Here is a 19,421-nt window from a genome sequence, read left to right on the forward strand (position 1 = left end):
TAGCTACACAGCTTGACCCAAGGATGCTGCCTGCTCACATGGCATATTTTTTTTTCAAGGTGAAGCTTGATTTCTGAGGCTTTCTAGACACAGTGACTTCACTATGGCACGTGTGACTCCAGCAGGCGCACGCTGCACTGTGCAAATAACCTGAGTCACTGCTCGTTAGAGACAAAGCAAAACCAGCATTGGCTCAGAAGTATCTAACATATTTCAGTGAGAACCGTCAGCAAAAGCTAAAAACTGAAGGGGAAGGTGAGAAATACACTGTGGTTCAAAAAAGAGAAAAAATGAAAAAAAAAAAAAAAGCCACCTATGGTAGATTTAGCCTAAATCAGATTAATGGCTTAGTTTTCTGCAATACCTGTTAACATCTATTCTCTGCACAATATGACAGCTCCTTCTGATGTGCAGAGCAAAGACAACACAGTATTACAGATCCACAAGCACTGCCTGTGTAATGGAGAAAGCCCTTTGGGAAAACATTATGTTTTAAACTTTCAAAAATGGCAATATTTGGCTTTCTTTCAGGAATAGCCTGAAAAGGTACCTCAGGAGAAAACTGCAAATACAACTTAAACGCTAGCTAAAACAAAACAGGCTCGATGGTTTAAAAGCCATCCTGCTGCTTTAGCACCGTGCAGGTGATAGGATTAGTGCGCCCAGATTTACTTATGGGTTCCTCACCCACAGCCTGGGGAAGGAGCAGGGGTGAGAAATGGGTGAGCACTTGGCAGCCCCTGACCTTAATGTGTTTGGTAATGCAGCAGTGCTTTATACTGCTGCAGGCTCTATCCATTGCCAAGTTTCGGGCAAACAGCTGCACCGAAATAGGTACGGAGACCTCAGCATTCGCAGGCAGAGGCTCAGCCGGAGGGAAGCAGCTCTGCTCAGTTCGCCAGGGAAGGGAAGAGGGGGCTGCTGCGGAGCTGGCCCGTGAGCTCCATGTGTTCTCCGCAACTGCCCCCAGCCAAAAGCGTGAGCGCCACAAAGCCCAGGCCGGGAGTGCAGCAGGGGCTGCCATCAGCTCAGGCAAGCTGCCTCCCTGCTTAGCCCCTTAAATCCCTTCATGTTCAGGTTTTGGCCCTGCAAACTAAAAAAGTAAAAATAAAAGAGGAAGAAAGACTCCTTGAAACGTACGCAGTGACTCACCAAAAAAGAAAGAAAAAAAAAGTGTTCTTTTTCCATAAGGATGCTGCAAGTGAAAAAATGAAGTGAACAGAACGGGTGACAAATAGCAAGCCCCAGCATTTCACGTGGCAGAGCTCTGTACTTCCCTTTCTTCCTTTGAACAGAGACACCCTGTGTGAAAACACCTCGTTTTGGGGGCATCTCCCCAGCTGACATGAGGGAGGAGAAGGCAAGGGGCTGGCCTGACCTCCTGCGCTCGGCCCCTGCTGGCAGGCCACAATGAGACCTTCATGTTTATTCTGTTTCCTGCGCCTGGTAATTCAGCACAGAGCTCCCTGGAGAATGAGAGAACAGAGCATCCTCGGCTAGATCAGAGGCACATATTTATAAGCCGTGCCTTCTGATACCTTAGCAGCATGTACCATTTTTTCCTTGAAACTAGTCTGAAAGGGAGGAACAGATGTCAAATTGAAAACATAATAGTATTGTCACTGTCCTGTGTTTTACCATTAGGCATAAAAGATGCTTGGTATGTGCCTCTGCTTTGCCTCTTGCACAAGGCTGGCACGCAAGCGAGCTGTAATTCAGATCACACAATTTCCTCCTTATTTCCTTCCTTTCTAAACTGATTTATCCAGACCACAGATGCACTGTTCTTCCCTGATCTCACTACATCATAGGCTCTGTATCCACATTACTAGGCTCGTACCTTTCCTGAAGGTATCCTTCTGAAAGGATATCCAAAGACACCGGGCAGAATTCCTTATTCACTCCAAGGCAACTGAATGTACTCAAGCTCTCCTAGAATCAGGCTCTTTACTGACCTGATTGGTAGTTTTGCCTCAGGAAGGCTTAACAGAGCCTGTCATTATATATGTGATATTTCCTACCATAATTAATTCCCTCAGGGAATGACACACAGAGGAAGAACAATTCAAAACGCAGTGTGCACCTGAAATTTGACATTTTGGAATAGACTTCCAACACTAAGATGCACCCACAGTCATCTGACACCGACATTTCAGCAGTAGATATATGCCGTAACTAAATCCCGTTGTATGAGAAGGGCTTAAAATCTGTTGAAACATAGAGATAAAATCAGTGTACTTGGTTCTTCAAAAGATTTAATTCATTAGAAAACCAGAAGGTTTTTAAAATAACTGTGTGCCATTTAACATGAGATGAAGTAATAACTTCCTTTGGCCTTAGCGGAAAAGATGCAGAACTGTAATCCTTTTTCAAATAATTATCCTGCTCCTCAGACTTCAGCACAAGATGACTCCAAGGAGGATGTTAACAGAGAGACTGGCTACAAAAACCACAGCAGATACAGGTACTAAGCTGAGTGGTGATGAGAGCCCTTCTTGCAGGCTTGTGTCAAGTCACAGGGCCAAATCATGTTAAATTTACAACTGTGAGGGCAGGGCAAGAGCGTGTAAAAGTATTATTGAGTCCATCTACCACACAAAAGGGTCTTTGGGAGGAAAGAAAAGAAAAGGATGTGAGGGGGTGACTGGAGCGAGGCAGCTCCTCAAAGCTACAATGGAGAATTAATGCTTTCATATACCCCATGGTTCTGACTCGATCATGAGCTGCTGGACTTGGCTACCAAAGGATATGAGCTAAGAGAGAAGGAAAAACTCATGGGTGAGCTGATGAACTGGCATAATTTTTTGCTACACCTGCCTTAGGAAGTACATGAGAATATTTTACTTGTCCAGTAGTACAAGTGCGTGACTTGACTGCCCTCGCCTTATCAGGGCCCCCAGCGTTTGCCACCCAGTGCTCCTGGACATGCTGCAGCAGCTTGCCCAGCCAGCTCTGCTGAGCAGGAACAGCAGCTCTAAGCCCTCCATGCTTCACTTGTGGCACAAATAACGTTTTCCCTATTTATTTTCATTTTGCCCTTTCTTTACTTACAGTAATTTTCTAGGGTAGCTGCATTTGGTATATGTACAAGGGTCTTTCCATTGTACGAATTACCTTATGTTATGCATTCCCCATCCTTGTCATCCTCCTCTCACTTTATGACAAGATTACAGCTTTATTCCTCAGGTTTCTCCAGGTATAAATTTATTTTTTAGGTAATGCCATGCAGTCAGTCTCAATGTGGAAGTTTTAGTGTCATTCCAGTCACCCAAGAGCTTCGTTTCTCCAGTGAAAATTGTAAATAGTAACAAAATGCACTTCATTCACTCAAATATGGTGATGTATGCTCCACTAAATCTTACAAGCCCACAAATTCCAGACTTCCATCTGTTCTGAGCATAATTTGCTGTTTCCAAGGGATGCAAATTCTGATCTTTAAATTCAGGATTACAAGAGAAGCCCCAAGTACAAAAATATCACCTTTGCAAAGCCACTGAAAGGCACCCTAGCACATAAACTGCCAAGCTCATACAAGTCACCATCTAGACCCTACTAAAGCTGAGAAACACCTCATCTATTTGGTTTGCTCTAACCTAGCAGTTAGAGCGCTAGATTCCTACCTCCCCTTCCTCCCCCACAGGCTACGCTAGCCCAGGACACAAGCAAGTGACCAGTTTTCCTTTTGCTGCCATAAATAACAGTTTTGATGCAACCTATCTCATCCAATGAGTCATTAGAGGGTTTATTACCACCCAAGAAGGAGGTCTGAATTAGAGAAGTGAAAGAAATATTTGACCATGCTAGGATGTTCCCCCACCCATGGTTCCAGACGTTTTTTCCTAAGTTGTGGAGCACAGACCAGCCCTGAAGCACCTCAGACTAATCTTGGTGTGTGCGATGGCTTGGCTAGAGGAGAAAGCACCTTAGAAGCAGTGACTACAACTGCTTCTCAGCCCCATGTATTCCAGGAACCGAGCTGCTGCTGACTGCTGCTTGGCAATCGCTTTTGAGCCCTGCACTGATCCCACAGGGATCTGTGAGCTACAGTTTTAGGAATTTTGTTCCAGAGAACCCAAAGGATGAACCTGCATAACATGCAAGCATTAACTGGTGGATCACAAAGACACCATAGAGAGACTGCTCTATTCTTACAGTCGCTAGAAAACAACACAACGTTAAACTCTTCAGAAAACAAGACAAACTGATATTTTGTAAACAGAAGCCTTAAACTTACTGCCTACATTAACTCATCCTATTATTAATTTACTAAAACAGAGAGAAAGGCAAAGTTTAGTTTTTCATTAATAACCTTAACTATAATTGTGCAGCCAAAATGGAAAATCCAGGCAGAACTACTAATTTTAGAACATTTCTATTATGGGATTTACTGCTGTAGCTGATTTAGGCAGAAAAAAAAAAAAAAAAAAACAATCTTCAAATGAAATAGATGGATTCTGTAAATATCTGGCCAGCTTTTCTTAATACGTAGAACTAAATTACTTTTATTTGGGTCTTAAAGATTACATTTGTCCCCATAAGATTCATCCTTTTTAATACCTATCCCATCCCTGTTTAAATTATTAATTCATTTTAAAAGAAATGTAGAACCAAGGTCCTAATTAACTGAAGACACTAAGGAGCCTAAGCCTTGATTTTGCGTGAACACAGGTGTTAGCCCGGATGCTACGGTAAAGCTTCTTCTCTTTCTACTCTACCTCACTTCAACCATCTCAACAACTTCAAATGGGTAGATTATTCTTCTTAACTTTCCAGCCTAATCTGGCATGTGCTATTGTTATTCCTCATTAAACAGCTGCTCCCTTCCTCCTCAGTCAGAGGAGCGTTTCATTTCATTGGTATACAAAGTCATCCCAAAACATTTAACGCATCTCAGGGATGCTGGGAAGTTCACACAAAGTGTCTTTGGAAGGAGCTCAAGGTTCCTTTGATATGGTTTATTATAGAAAAACAGCATCACGGAGGCATGCTTTTTGCAAGAAATTGGATTTTTTCCTTGTTTACAGCGGAACAGAGTCCTACTATTCAGGAAAGGCAGATTATTAGATTTTCTGATTCGAACAAACAGCTTCAGAAAACCACCTAAATGCTTCAAATACGTCTTCAACCTTGTCACAACTCCAAACGACAGACTTTGGCTCTCTCTCCCTGCATTTTTCCCTCTATTTTCATCCTCTCCATTTCACCTAGTGCCCTAAATAACACTGAAATTTCACTTGTGAGTGAATTAGCAGGGCCTAGAAGCTGTTGCTTGAAAGAGGAAATGGATGGGAGAACCCACTCCAAGCAAAACGCATCTGATTGTACTGGAAGTTCATATAGTTAATTTAGGTCTCTTATCTACCTTCATTTTCCAGCTACTGAAGAAAACAAGCTTAGCAAATGACAAATATTAACGAACAAGAGCAAAGGGTGGGGATTCTCTTTAAAATTCTTCTTTTTTCAAGTAGGTGTATGGAAACTTTGAGGTAGATGGTCCAAAGGTAGTTACCACCTTGGAGAGACAGGGCCAGTCCTATGGATTGGGCAGGCTTCAGCAAACGCCCTTCTCCCTTTTAATGGCCTTCCGGAAGCTCCTTGTAACGTGGGTTTGGCAACAGAGAAGCTCACAACTGAAGTTTTATGACACCTTATTTACATAATAATAATTCTTTCTGCCATTATATAACTAGGCTGTCATTTTCAGGCTTTCTAAAACCCCAAGGTTCGAGTCCGTGATCTCCAAGGGAGGCCTTTTCCTCCGGGTCGCTCCAAGACCTCAGCCTTTCGGCTATGCCAATCACCCTGCGGATCATCCTGCATTACTGCCCTTACTCATTTCACTATCACTTCTAATACACACAAACTAGCATGTAAAACAGATAGAGATACAGAGTGTATGTACATACCCTCACTTAAGTTCCATAAACCCGGCCATACGCTGTGCTCGCGCTCACGTGTGTCTAAGGCTCAGCTCAGCCTGCGCCCTTCACAGCTGGGCTCAGGCCTTAATCCCACCATTTGCTTCAAGGAAACTTGCAGGAACTTAATTATCTTGGGGACTCTGCCACACTGTCAAAATGTGTTTCGAACCAGCCAACGTGTTCAACAGGATCTAAGGTATGAAAAACTTATTTCTTTAAGAAGCAGCTTAAAAATAAACAATATAAATTGAACATTTCCATTTGAAGAAAGACAAAATAAAAAAGAATAAGCAAGAAAAATCAAGCCCCTCTGCAGGTGTTAGGCATCAGGAAAATAAAAGCACCCAAAGCAACAAAAATGACTAAAAAGCCTTGAAAATACAGTAGTAAGTCTTAAATTAGTAACACACGCAAAACTGATAAATAAGCGTATTTCAGGGGCTGGATCAAACGCCGCTGTCCTGCTCTTTGGAAATATTCCTTCATTAGCTAGAAACTTTGTTTTGTTACTGTAGTTACCTTCACTACAAGTGGCCCTGACTAAGGCATGAGGCATTTGTTATATAAAACCGCTCTGCAACTGCAGCCTCAAACTTCAGAAACTGCGAGCTCTGTGCTCAGGCCTGCTCGTGTATTCCATGCACACACCAAACCCCAAGTGCTTTAATACTCATTAGCACGTACTATGGGGAAACGCTTAATGGCACTACTTAAGTCCTGAAAGCATAATCAACATTGTTCAAATACACACTGAAACTGCAGTCAGCGACAGCAGGAATTTAGCTGGACGGGGCACAGCGCACGGCGAGCAGAGATCTCCTTCTGCTGTTAGCTGTGACTGTCGTGCACAGGAGAAACTGGTGATTAAATTTAATAACTTTTTTTCAGAGGCCACTGACGTTGATGGAAAAAAAAAATGTATGTGCCCAGTTAGAAGAGCACATGAAAAAGTATACCCTGCAGCATTGCAATTTTTTGCTTTGTCATGTTTTTATCCACTTAAGCTTGACAAAGTTTAACATCAGTAAGAAATATAAAATATCCTCTCTCTGTTAATGTATTCAGCTTTCACATTTGTTTTCTCTTGCTTTGCTGGGGGATATTTTCAGCCTGAAAAACTGATATTGTGCATAATCCGAGAAAAGTGGTCTATGAGAACCCCAGTGGAAACACAGAGCTGACAGGACCTCACTTGTTAAGGTAATCATCCGATGCTGATATTCATACGATGTTCCAGTTGAATTCAGGCCATCTGCACAATTCTCAACTGTATTTTTTTCCCCTACTTGGGCAAAGCAAAAGAGAGCTTGACCAGTGTGGCTTTATTTCTCTCCATTTTAAATCTAGACACTAAGCTTTTTCTTAAAAGGTCAAGAGTACCAAGTAGAATCTGCTTGCAAGTGAAGATAAGAATTGTAAGAGCTGAAAATAACAGAAAATACATTTCTATTTGTACACTTGCAGTCTTCCTGTAGTAAGCATCTCTCCCAGGCTGGGGGCAAACCAATGACTACTGATTTTTTCTACTACAGTGCTGATATAGAGCTACTTAATTTCTCAAATGTCAGATATAGGCCATGTATGCTACACAGCTTAAGCTTTGATCGATTCACAAACTGCACAAGACTGAAAGGGTATCTTTCGATTTACTCTCCTTTTCCTTCCTGTGCTGGTGCTGACATTTTGTACTATTCTCAGTGTGCAGAAATCAGTGGTGTTAACTCCAGAGTTCACACATCAGAGAGAGCAGTTAGAATTTATTCATTCATTTGTGAAAACCCCGATATGGCTTTGTCTTTAATGACAGAGCAACACAGAATCTTTTTCATTGGCAAGAAGTCTTGCAGTATATTACAGCCTCCTAAGTGCTGAAAGAGCAACCCTGCCTTATCCCGTAAGAAAGATGATTTCCTTAAGGTGCAGTTTGGATACAGAATTGCTTCATCGGTTCTTCCCTGTAATAACAGTGCTCATAGAGACACCTAAAACTGTGATTTCTGATTCTCTCATGTCTTGCAACCAATTCCAGACTAATGGCCTAGCCTATGCAAGCAAATAATGAGTACCTGCTGGAATACAGAATTTGTGAATATTGCTTCTTGCTTTTTGTGGCACTGCAACATTTATGCTGTACTTTTGCTTATGCTGTGTTAGAGGAAAAAAGAAATTATCATTCAGCTACAATATTGTTTATAGCCAAAATTCCCAGCATACATATCTTGTAAAATCAGACACCGGATCTACCATGTACAGAAGCCAATTTGATCAGATCAAAAGAGGACATCAGCATATTTAAAACACAGTTTTTGCCTTAAGATTTGCAAGGGATTTGGGTGAAGAAGTGAGTAAAATCTAAATTAATACCTGATGCATATTTTTGAATGAAAAGACACATTGCAAGGACTGTATGTTTTAGTTTTAGTCTTTAAGGAATCTCGAGAAGACTTCTATAGCAACAAAACTGTGTACTAGAATTATCTATGTACTTTTTAATGTTATTACTGCAGTTCAATTAGCTGAATAAAATATCCCCAGAGTAGCTTATTTAGGTACCTTCCTCCACAACATCATTATAGGGCTTAAGAAACGAATGTGCAGAAGTTTATAATATGCCTTTTCCTAGCTCCCCCCAAAATCTGAAAGGATCAATCTTACTATGGAAATTCAGGAGCTAAGTCAAGCTTACTTTGTTCTCTCCCTTTCCACAGCAATTTAATACGTTTTAAAACAATAATGGATGGATTTGGATATGGTTGTGCCTGCAAAAAAAATTAATGAAATTTTAAGAAGTGAAACAGTGCTCCACTCAAAAGCAGTCTTTAAGATATACAAGACAAAACATGACTGACAGGAAAAAAAAAAAAAACAGTGCATGGGAGGACAGGAAGAAGAGGGGACATAAGTTACATCAAGAGCCTACGGTTTCCAGATGCAGGTCTTCCTGCCCCACAGTGCCACAGACACAACACACTAAGGTGCACGTGTGACTCCCTTGGCCACATGGACGTCACTACCCTATAGCATCTCCCATCCTCTTCCCACAAAGCATTTTGCACAGGAGTACATCCCTGGTAAGCAAACCTTGACTTTTATAGGTGCCCAGGCCACTGCTTACTGTCCCTGAGGAAACACTCCAGAATCCCAAGGCAGCCGGCAGAGAAGGCTTCACCCCCAACCACATCGGTGATGCTCTTGCCCTGCTATCCTGTACTAACAACAGCAAATGTCTGTTTCTCAGGAGTTAAAATTTAAAATCATTTGGTGTGAAGGCTCTAAAGAGTGCATCTATACTGATTCCTTTTTAAGGGGACTAGACAATAAAGCCTTCTTCAAACTGGCATTTCCAAACTGTCAGTGTGCAGTCTCTTGATTAAGATATCACTTTGTTTATATCCCTGGCAACAGAGGGGACTCCAAGCATTTCCATCTGCATTAACACTAAAGTAATAAACAGGAAAACACTAGCTAGTTGCAGAAGAACATTTCTGATAGAAAGATAATTCATCCTATCTACTCTGACTCCTATGTGCAATTATATGTGAAAAAGCCTTAATTCAACACAAGCACTTAGGATGCAAAAAAAATCCCAAACAATAAACTCCCAATACTACAGCACTACAGCACACATCTCTGACCAGCTTTTTCTCCAGAGCAGACCCATAAGCCCAGCTCCCCGATCTCCCTCACAGGAACCGTTCTTGCTGAAGGGCGCGGGAAGAACATAGATTAAAGCAATCCCACATAGACCAAAAGTCACCCAGGAGACACCCAAGGAGAACCACACAGCCAGCTGGTAGGTGCTGGCATGAAGTGCCCCAAATTAGCACTGCCTCCAGGCCACTTTCCAGGGGTTTCCTGAGGTGCATTTTAATGGTAGTTTTGTTTTAACCCACTATGAGGGACCTTTATGTCTTGGGGACAGCTCGTGCTTCGTTTGTGCAAGCCAGGACAACGCCAGGAACCAGGAGGACACAATTAAGGTTTTTCCCTCTCAAGGTCTTCTTCCTGGCACCCAGTCCTAGACTAGATGCCTATTCTACCTGCTCAGCTCGCCGTCCTGGCAGCCTGTGCCAATAGCTCTGGGCTAGCTGATGTCTAGCGCCAGGGGCAGCCCGGGTGCGCAGCAGATGCAGGAGGGTCCGTGCGAACAGCTGGGCAGCCGCGAGCCGTGTCCCCGTGAGGAGCCTGTAAGCGGTGGCCGCGTGCGGCACCTGGGCTGCCTCGGCTCGTCCTCCTGGCGAGCGGCTGCGGGGACGCGCGCTGCAAGCGGGGCCTCGCGTGCGCCAGCTGCTCCCCGCGCGGCGGGCCTTGCGGCAGGCGTGTGCCGGCTCCGCATCCTTATTTGGCAGGGAGCACCGTCCCTCGGCACGCGCACCTGGGGGGAGGCACATGCCACACGTGCCTCTCCTCAAGTGCCAGTTTTGCAGCGCTGCGTCACCGCTGCCCCTCCAAGCGCTGCCACCGCAATGGTCTGGGGAGGCCTGGAGACAACCCGCCAGGCCTTCAGGTGACCCCAGCACACTGTTGTGGCCCGTTGCTTCATGCTGACCTGTGTTTTTCCTGCTCAGCTAAATTTCTCTTTTGATATCACTAAAAACTATAAAGCCAAACAACAGATTTTTTTTCTGTTGCCCTAAGGGAGTAGATACACGATTTCAGAAGAACCAGGCAGAACAACTGGTTGCAGGAACTCTGAGGATGAGAAGCTGCTTCTTTTAGTCAACAATACAGCTCCTCCTGGCTCCTCACCCACCTATGGAAGGACCAACTGGCCATCTCTCTTGGTCAGTACATGCACTGCAGTGGCACATGCTGTTCTCAGTGGGCTCAGAGCCCCACCGTGCTTCATACTCTACCAGCACCAAAAGGACACTGACCTTGTGAGAAAACACAAGAAAAACACCACATCGCCAGTGTTGAGTCGGCAGACAGCCATACTCCAGGTGAAAAGCAGAGAGGTCCAACATTCCCTTCACTACAACTTTCACCAATGTAACTGCTTATTCCGTACGATCTTCATTTGAGATGCTGGCTACCTGCTTGCTGTCCCTTCCCCAGCGGACAGGGCCATAGGCAGCACAGGTCACAGCAATCATTTCCTCACCTGCCAGGTCTCTGGCGGTTCGTGCTTCCAGCCAGTTCCACGCTGTCCCACACTGCCTACGTGGTCCTCAGCCACATTTTGCAGGCGTAAGTGAAAGTCTGCTAATGACAACAACATTGGAGCAGATCACTTAGCCCTCTGTCCTTATCTTCCCCTTTCCTTCCTCAGCAGTGATTTCATTAAATACGAAGGCTTATCACAAATATACTGCTAAGGAATACACGTAGAAGAAAACATCAGATAAAGGTAAAACATGAATCGCGTTTTCTGTTTTGTGCTGTAAAAACATTAGCATATTGAGTAATACATTTAGATATCTTTATTTTTAGAGACATGTTGATAATGCACTTCTTCCCAGTCTCTTGCTTGACTGCAATATCTCCATTCATCTTTTTCTTTCCTTTACTAACACAAACTGAAGTACTGGGATATGACCTCATGGTCATATTTGGTTCCATACAGACATTACTGACAATGGCAACAGAAGGAGTATTTCTGACAGTGAGGAGTAAAGGCTTTCCCTATTTTCAGAAGGTAAAAACACTTTTGTGACTGAAAAATTACTGCGCTTAGTGTCTTTTCCCTGATGAGTTTTTCGGAAAGCCTGAATGCTTCCCTCTCCCTCTTCTTTTTCAAGAAGAAGAAAACCCAATAAAAATAAAAACATTTGTGCTTTTCTCATTAGAGAAATACTCCTAGGACTTTAGAGCAGAAATTGCTTAAATCCAAAATTTCCAGATGGAAATGAAAATATCTTTCATACAGAGATCAGGGCGTGCTACTCATCTGAGAGAAACATGGTCTGCCTGCATTGCAGACTTCCTGGAAAGACATTTGCTGCACTGAAGAGCTATTTGCTAAGCACGGCATCCCTACCTCTCTGCATGGGAGACCTGGATATTCCTGCTATGACTGTAACAATCAGTGACTGCTAATAAAGCTGATGTCTTTCATTCTGAAATAAGAATTCCCAATCCAAAATAAGACTCCTGATCACTTTGCATGCTGTTTTAACAGTTTCAGAAAATCCTGGATTGCCTGACAAGGGAAAAAAAAAAAAAGAAAAAAAGAAAAAAAGAAAAAAAAAACCCTATTCTTTCCCCACTCCTCTTCTGATGAGCTTCTGAACCCAAGGAAACAATTTTGGACTACAGCATTTGTTTGCTTGACAGCAGACTCTCCACAGCCTTCGGTAGATGTACATAAATCAGGAATAGCCATATGGGGCTTTTTTTTCCCCCTCCTTTCTTTATGGGTAGAATAAAGCAGTCATGAAAGAGCTCAGTTCAGGAAGGGTCTAATTTCTCTAGAGCAGAAGGTGTTAGCCACGGAGGCACTGGCATGCAGCCCCTCTGCGCGTGGGCACAGCCTCAGAGAGGAACCTGAAGGAGAAGTCAGGGACAGGGCTTCTCTCACAAACACCACCATCTCCCTTGTTCTCTCCTTGATTTCCAGGCAGGACACAAGTCTCTGCTTCTCCTTCTAACCTTCATTATCCAGGTCTACCTTTGGAGATTAAAAAAAAAAAAAAAAAGCCTATAGAAAACACAGTGATCGCATTCCCCAAGTGATCCCATTTACCTAGGAGAGCGTAGATGTGGATGCACCATGGCTAACCTTCAACTAGCAGAGCTCCTTGGGACAACTCAACTCATTGCTGTCCAGTCGACCTGCATAAGCTATTTTTCAATATATTCTGGCATTCAGCACAGTTAGACAGGCCTCCTAACCACTTCCTTTGAATATGAAGCAGAACACCCTGCAGTTGCTCAAGAGAAAATGACACTTAGTAGGAATAAAAACGTGTGTGTGGGGACCACCTCACCAGTGTGACAGAAAAACACACTGCACTGAAGAGCCAGCAGGAACTGCAAAGCTCCCTTTCCTCTATTGAAGGAGGAAAGTCCTGGCAAGACGTGAACTGCACAAGACAGGGCGCTTGAGGGGAGGAAACCAGAACTGCCCTTCTGCCTTCTCAGAAAGCAGCCTCTGCTGCTTCTGTCCTCTGCCTCTGCTGAAGGGCCACGATTTATTCCGAGAACTGTGACCTGGCCCATCAAGGAAGCACAACAAAACTAAAATGACCAACAGTTACCTTCACCAGTTATTACCGTCACAAAGTGGTTTGCAGGCTTCGTTTTCAGCCAGCAATAAACAGTCACTAAACACTAAAAATGATGTTAAGAACAACCTAACAACCCTGCCCTGAAAACACTTACCAGGAATCTAGAGGAAAATCTGCAAAATCTGAACTTGAAATCTCAAACACCAAGTTACTGATAATCCCTTAAGGAATTTCTTACTTGTATACAAATAAATTACCTGTAAGTAGAGAATCTCACAGATATTAACTGCCTCAAATTAACCATGCTTATTCTTGCAGTTTGGTATTGATTCCCATGTTTTTACAATAAAGCCTATGAACTTGCAGACCTTGTATTACTTCTGCAATGCCAAGGAAAAAAAGGGTTGCTCACTACAGAGATCTTAAATGAGACAGTACACAATTGTTCAGGCAGAAGTGTCAGAGAAAGTATTATACTGCATTTCCCCTGTCAAAGTGGGAATCTTATCTTGGATACTCTAACACAAATATTAATTCTGTTTCTTCCTGTGTAATTATTAATAAGAGACAGGAGACTAGCTTAAAGCTTTCCCTTCCTATTTTTGACATATAAATACACAACTTTGCTACTAGTTCCCTTGATTATACCCATGGTTAAGGCAATATATGAGTTGTTTTTGAGGTTAACTGAAACAATAACAGATCATATTATACCAACAAAAGCAAACACTCATGGTCAGTAGAAGAAAACTCAGAACAACTCTCTGACTCTGCATCATACAGCTCTTTCTCATCTTTCTTATTTAAGTGACTCATACAAGCCTAATTGATTTTTAACATTCATGTAGCATAGTATATTGTATCACCCTGAGCACAAAACCCCGTTTTTCATTACTTCACATTGTTGTCTGTGGAATCAGTAAAGGGACAAGAACATCTCCAGGTCACTTGCAGAAGTTATAGTGTGAACATACCGCTATAAGGATTCAACTTGTAGAAACTCTGCCCTTAACAGATTTGAATATCCTGTGCTCTATCCAACCTGAACAGTCTACCCTATCCTCAAAGGTCTAGCGTGACCACACGCTACAGCTACAAACACTAATTTAGCCCTGCCTGTGATCATTAGGTCTTGCACCCACGAGGAGTTCAGAATAACATGCAACATTCTGGGAATTTCAGCAAGCTGTTGCTTGGAATTTCAGCAACCTGTGTTTTATCACCATGGCCATTCACAAGATGTACTAGGCTTCACTGTCTTGTGAAGAGTGAACTGTAGTCATATAAACATACTGACCTGCTTCTCTAAAGCCATACTTTGAAAGCTAAGTGAGGCCAAGTGATAAAATATTCCTACAGGATAGGCAATCATATTGCCCACAGATGGAAAAAATTAAAATGTCCCTAGTGTCCTCCTATAAAAATTCTTGTATAGACCAGGCATAGCACAAAGGTTTGCAAAGTGGTAGCTTACATACAGGTGCCTCCTTTTCCTCATGTTGTTTTAAAGGCAAAAAGACAGTTCTAATTTGCAGTTGTTAGCAATATGGAGTATGGCACTAGCGCCCCTAAAGCTGTTGCTCAAAGGGGGCATGAATTGTCTATTTTCAACCTACATGAAAAAAAAAAAAGTAATTTGGAAAGAAATCAAACTGGATATGCCAATTTAATCATGCATTTGGAGACCCTTATTTTAAATCGTTTTCTTTCTGTAATGAGTAGAAGCACCTGATGAATGACATTGCTTATACACTATAGAGCCATTCACCCCGCAATAACAATCTGCAGCAGACCACAACAAATAAATCTTGCCAGAAGATCACTTCACCTGCCCTTAATAAAACTAATGCAGTAGCGATGAAGCCAAGGACATCTGCTGTCAGTAAATCCTAATCTAGAAGAGGATTTTGTATTTTGAGGACTGGTTGAGGGCAAGAAAAGCCTTCTGCTAAAACAATAGCAACAGAACTACTACCTAGTGCATACAAAATGCATACACAATGCACACTGCATGCAAAATTTACTTCCTTTTTATTGATGGTCTCCAAAATAGACATTTAATATTTCTTGGCCTTGTAAGCTTTTTGAAGTGTATTTGTGGTAATTACTTTGGAATAGCAAATATCTCAATAAAATAAAAGAATTTTTATTTGACAGCTACTTTCCTCTGAAACACCAATCTGTCAGCCCTTTTTTGAGTCTTTGTGAGGAATAGCAGTGCTTCCTGAAAGCTTTCTGCTATTTCTTTTTAAAACTAGTTTTGGGAAATGGAAAACAACAAATAAATGACTTATAGTTTAGGGAGAAGAAGGAATATTAGCAGTTATTCATTTAAAAGAGTTACAACTTTTGCACCAGATGCAGAACCAACACAGATAAAAAGATGCGATCATTTAACAAAACTTTTGCTGTCCCTTTGGGCAGCGATTCAAGGCTGTTTTGGCTGTTGTAAATTCTTCGGTCCTAAGACGTTGTTCTAACTTAGGAGGGGAACATACAGGAGAGAAAAAACAAGCTCAAACCAATGCAACTGGGGCAACTATAAAGCAACACGGTATCCGTAAACTCCATATCCCATCTCCAACCTCAAACAAGATACAATTTTTTTTCCTCTAGTGCTGGGAATTAACCCATTTAAGAGGTAAAAGACAAAGAGAGCTGGGCAGTCTCTGCCAAGATGGGGAAATCAGAAAGACAAAGTCAATTTTACAGTAGCAAAATAAACCATCATCAGCTGAAAGATGCACCATGTCAGTCAGTTTCTGCAGCAGGTTCCACGGGATGTCAGACCCATGGGACTTCTGCATGCAACATCTTATGAGAGAGATGTGAATACAGGCTTTACAAATGGAAATTAATTCATTCTAAATAAAATACACAGCATTTTAAAAAGACTGCTTGAAGGGTAGAGTGGGTGCTCACTAATATTATTGCTTTCAGATAAAACCATCCCTAAGGCAAATGTGGGGAGGTAGTCACAGCAGATACTAGGTAAATCACTGTCCAAAGTCTGACCTGGAAGTTGGAAAAAACAAAGGACTCCACTTCAAGGAAGACTTACGACAAGCATCTTTGACCTAGAGGGGAGATACTTGAAACTGTCAGGAGTCTTCCCTTCCAACTAATTCGAAACAGGTCTGCTTGTTAGGTCTTAAATATAACAGGCTTCTAAGCCCAAACATTTTTACATGCTCCTATCAAGACGTGGCTGTGATAATGCCACGAAGAATAAACCAAAAGCAACTGCAGGTTCTGTAGCCATTAACTCATTGTAAAATCTTACTGTCACCCAACATAACAGCACTCTCTTTTTTTCCTGGTCACTGCTTCTAAGGAGTCAGCACTTTTTCAGGTGGTATCTACTATGCATAGGTTTTTATTACCTCTATCTTCACAGTCATGGCAAGGCACTGTATTTCTTCTGGTTTACTCCATCTTGCGTGGCATTACTATAACATTACTATAACATTACATTACATATATGTATTACTATACATAACTATAACATGTTGTTATATGTAACTTTTCAAGAAGTATTTTTCCTACAATTTGTGCTTTTGGATATTCAGCTGTTTTTCAAAATTCTTCTCTAAAACCTAAACTCAAAACATTCCAGGCCATCTCTCAGCACCTTCACTGTGCACTTTTATATCCTACTTACTGTGCATTGCACAAAGCACCGAACTGTCAAGTAAAGATGCAAATGTAAAGAATCCCATATAGGGCACCACTGGGCACATTTGGCTTGGTGCAATGGGGCTCGTACCAAAGGACATTGCACGCGAGCTGAACAACACAGCCTGTTTCCCAGTAGCTTTATCCACTCTAACCAACCCTGGGACATCTCAAATGATTCTTTCTGTAAGATATATATGAAAGATAAATGTGAGAATAAAAAATGCAGGAACAAACCCAGATGAACTACATGCAGCTAAAGATCATGGAAGCTGTAGAAGATGCCAGTAGTTTGGGCCAACTAAGAGCTTAATTTTTTATGTATTATTCTCTTGCTTGTTTAGAATACGCATTCAGGTAATACTTGCATCTTTTGCTATCTGCAGAACCCTGCGGTCCCTTAATGCCTTTTTGTGATACATGCCATCAAACTATACTTCCAAACAGAGTTGTCATTAGGAAGGGAGCCTGCAGGCCCCACATTACACAGTTGCCTGGTTCATATCAATAGAAATTCGGAAAAATGCTCAACTGCTTTTAAATAGAGCTTTAATATTTTGCAGTTGAACTCATCTATGCTATTATATGAAGTCTTCTGTAGTCATCCCATGCAGCATGTAGTAAAATTTACTCCATTCTTTCCTCAAGCCAATTATAACTAGAAATGCACTATAGCATCACATCTCTCTCCCTTCAGAGAAGTTTTAAAGCTCTTCTAGCATAAACTGTTCTTTAGACCCCTAGAAAGTCTGGAACTGTTTCAGATGTGGTCCAAGCTGTAGACATGCTCTTTTATTCTTGCTTCATCCACCCCTCACTGGATTCCTGTTATTCCTTTTCTTTAAGGATTATTCTTTTTTTTTTTTTTTTCCTCTCCTGTCTGCCTTGTAATTCTGATATCATTTCTCCCTTCTGTCACTCAGCAGTCATCTGCTGTGGAGTTTCAAGGCAGTCCCATGCTGACACAGGCTAGCCAGAGCAGCAGAGGCCATGAGCCAGACTCCTGGGCTGCTGCACCCTGTAGACGAGTTGCTGCCAGCTGTGTTACGTATCACACATCATGCAGGAAGCAAAGAGAGGTTCTTCCAGGAGCACGTACTGTAGCATGTCTGTGATGTGTCTAGGAGCAAGCATGAAGCTGCAGCTTTCAATGCCAATATTAATTTCCTTCTCCCAGAAACAACATATTTTGTTATTCTGTGCCAGGTTCTCCCAATACACAAAGTTGACACTTGGAGAAGCACAGGAGAAATTTCAGGGAAATCAGATTGCCAGACACCCAAAAAGCACTCCCAGCTGCCCCTGTGCATTTGCTTTTGTTTGTTTTGTCCTGTGCTGGAGCATAAATTATTACCCAATACCAGAGGAAAATCCTGAACTTAATGGTGCCAGTTGGTTGATCTAACATGGCAAATGCTCTGTTCCTCATATAAAAAGCATCATTTTCTTCTTCTAACTAAGAACACTTAACACCTATCTGTGCGTGTTTGAAGACCCAAGGAACATTTGACCTTTGATTGCATAGCACGAGGTCTTTTACTACGCTTGCTATCATCAGACTATAAAATACAGCAAAGCAGCCACTGCATTGTGCCCTGTCTCAGTCATACCCATGTTCATGTAGTACTGCTGCTGGTGGGAGAACATAGTTTCAAGAACTTCTCCAAGACTATTTTTCACTTCATTCTTGAAGATATGTACTGACGGCCTTGGCTATTCACATACATAAAGGCACGGGCAGTGGTGCTACCTAAAATGGCAACAGGCAGCTTACAACAAAAAGCATTTTGTGCTGATATAGCATCACAATGCTAGAAGATAAAATATCCAAGCTCACATTTAGATAGTCTTAGTCTCACTTATCACCTTCCTCTTGCTCAAGTCTACACAACTTCTCACTCAGCCTACGGGTTGCACCTCGGGACGCCACTCCCTCTCCTCACCAACGCACTGAGAAAACAAGCTAGCTGAAGACAAAGACACATGGTTTAAGATTTGCAGTTAAATACAAACAATTCTGAAGGTAAGCCGGGCATTCAGCAATGCAGCAGCATCTTGTGCAGCTTGGCTGAGAAACTCAGCTGGTATGCAATCATCAGAAAATATTACAGTAGCTTGAATGCTTCTAAGGAATAAGCAAGACTCAATGTTTTGAAAGGTCATGACAGTAAGTTGTAAGGAATTGAATTTATCTCACTTAGATGGATGAAAGATGAAATCAAACACAGAGCAGTGGAAACCTCTGGCTCCAAGAAGTCTATGCTAGTTCAAACTTGCTCTTAAACAATCAAACCATCTTTTGAGCTACATATTGCATACAGTATGTGATTTTTGACTTTTTTTTTCCATTAGCCGTGCTATCTCCAACTTGTGTAACACATGCGTATCAAAGGACTGATCCTTCGATGAAACATGAAGAATTAGTTTTTCTTTTTCCCAGGCAGATTTCCAAATTATAAAATGGTTTGTGATGAAGACAGACAACATCATAATTGCCCCATCTCCTTTTTTTCCACATTTGTAAAGTGACATACAACAAAGTATATATATATATGTATAAAATATGAGTACAATAAAGACAAATACTGGAAAAGTAAAAAAGCAGAATGATTAATTTCAAAAACAGAAAGACTACGAAGACAGAAAACAAAAGAAG

General features: G+C 41.9%; 1 protein-coding gene across 2 annotated transcripts in view; it reads right to left on the reverse strand.

Annotated features, from left to right (window-relative positions):
• TTC7A (tetratricopeptide repeat domain 7A) overlaps positions 1–19,421 on the reverse strand; it is a 159,381-nt gene that overhangs the window by 62,802 nt on the left and 77,158 nt on the right. The gene's annotated exons all lie outside the window — the stretch shown is intronic.

This window comes from Tinamus guttatus, unplaced genomic scaffold (assembly GCF_059628265.1).
Source record: "Tinamus guttatus ecotype Peru unplaced genomic scaffold, ASM5962826v1 Tinamus_guttatus_pri_ptg000208l, whole genome shotgun sequence".
Taxonomy (NCBI): domain Eukaryota; kingdom Metazoa; phylum Chordata; class Aves; order Tinamiformes; family Tinamidae; genus Tinamus; species Tinamus guttatus.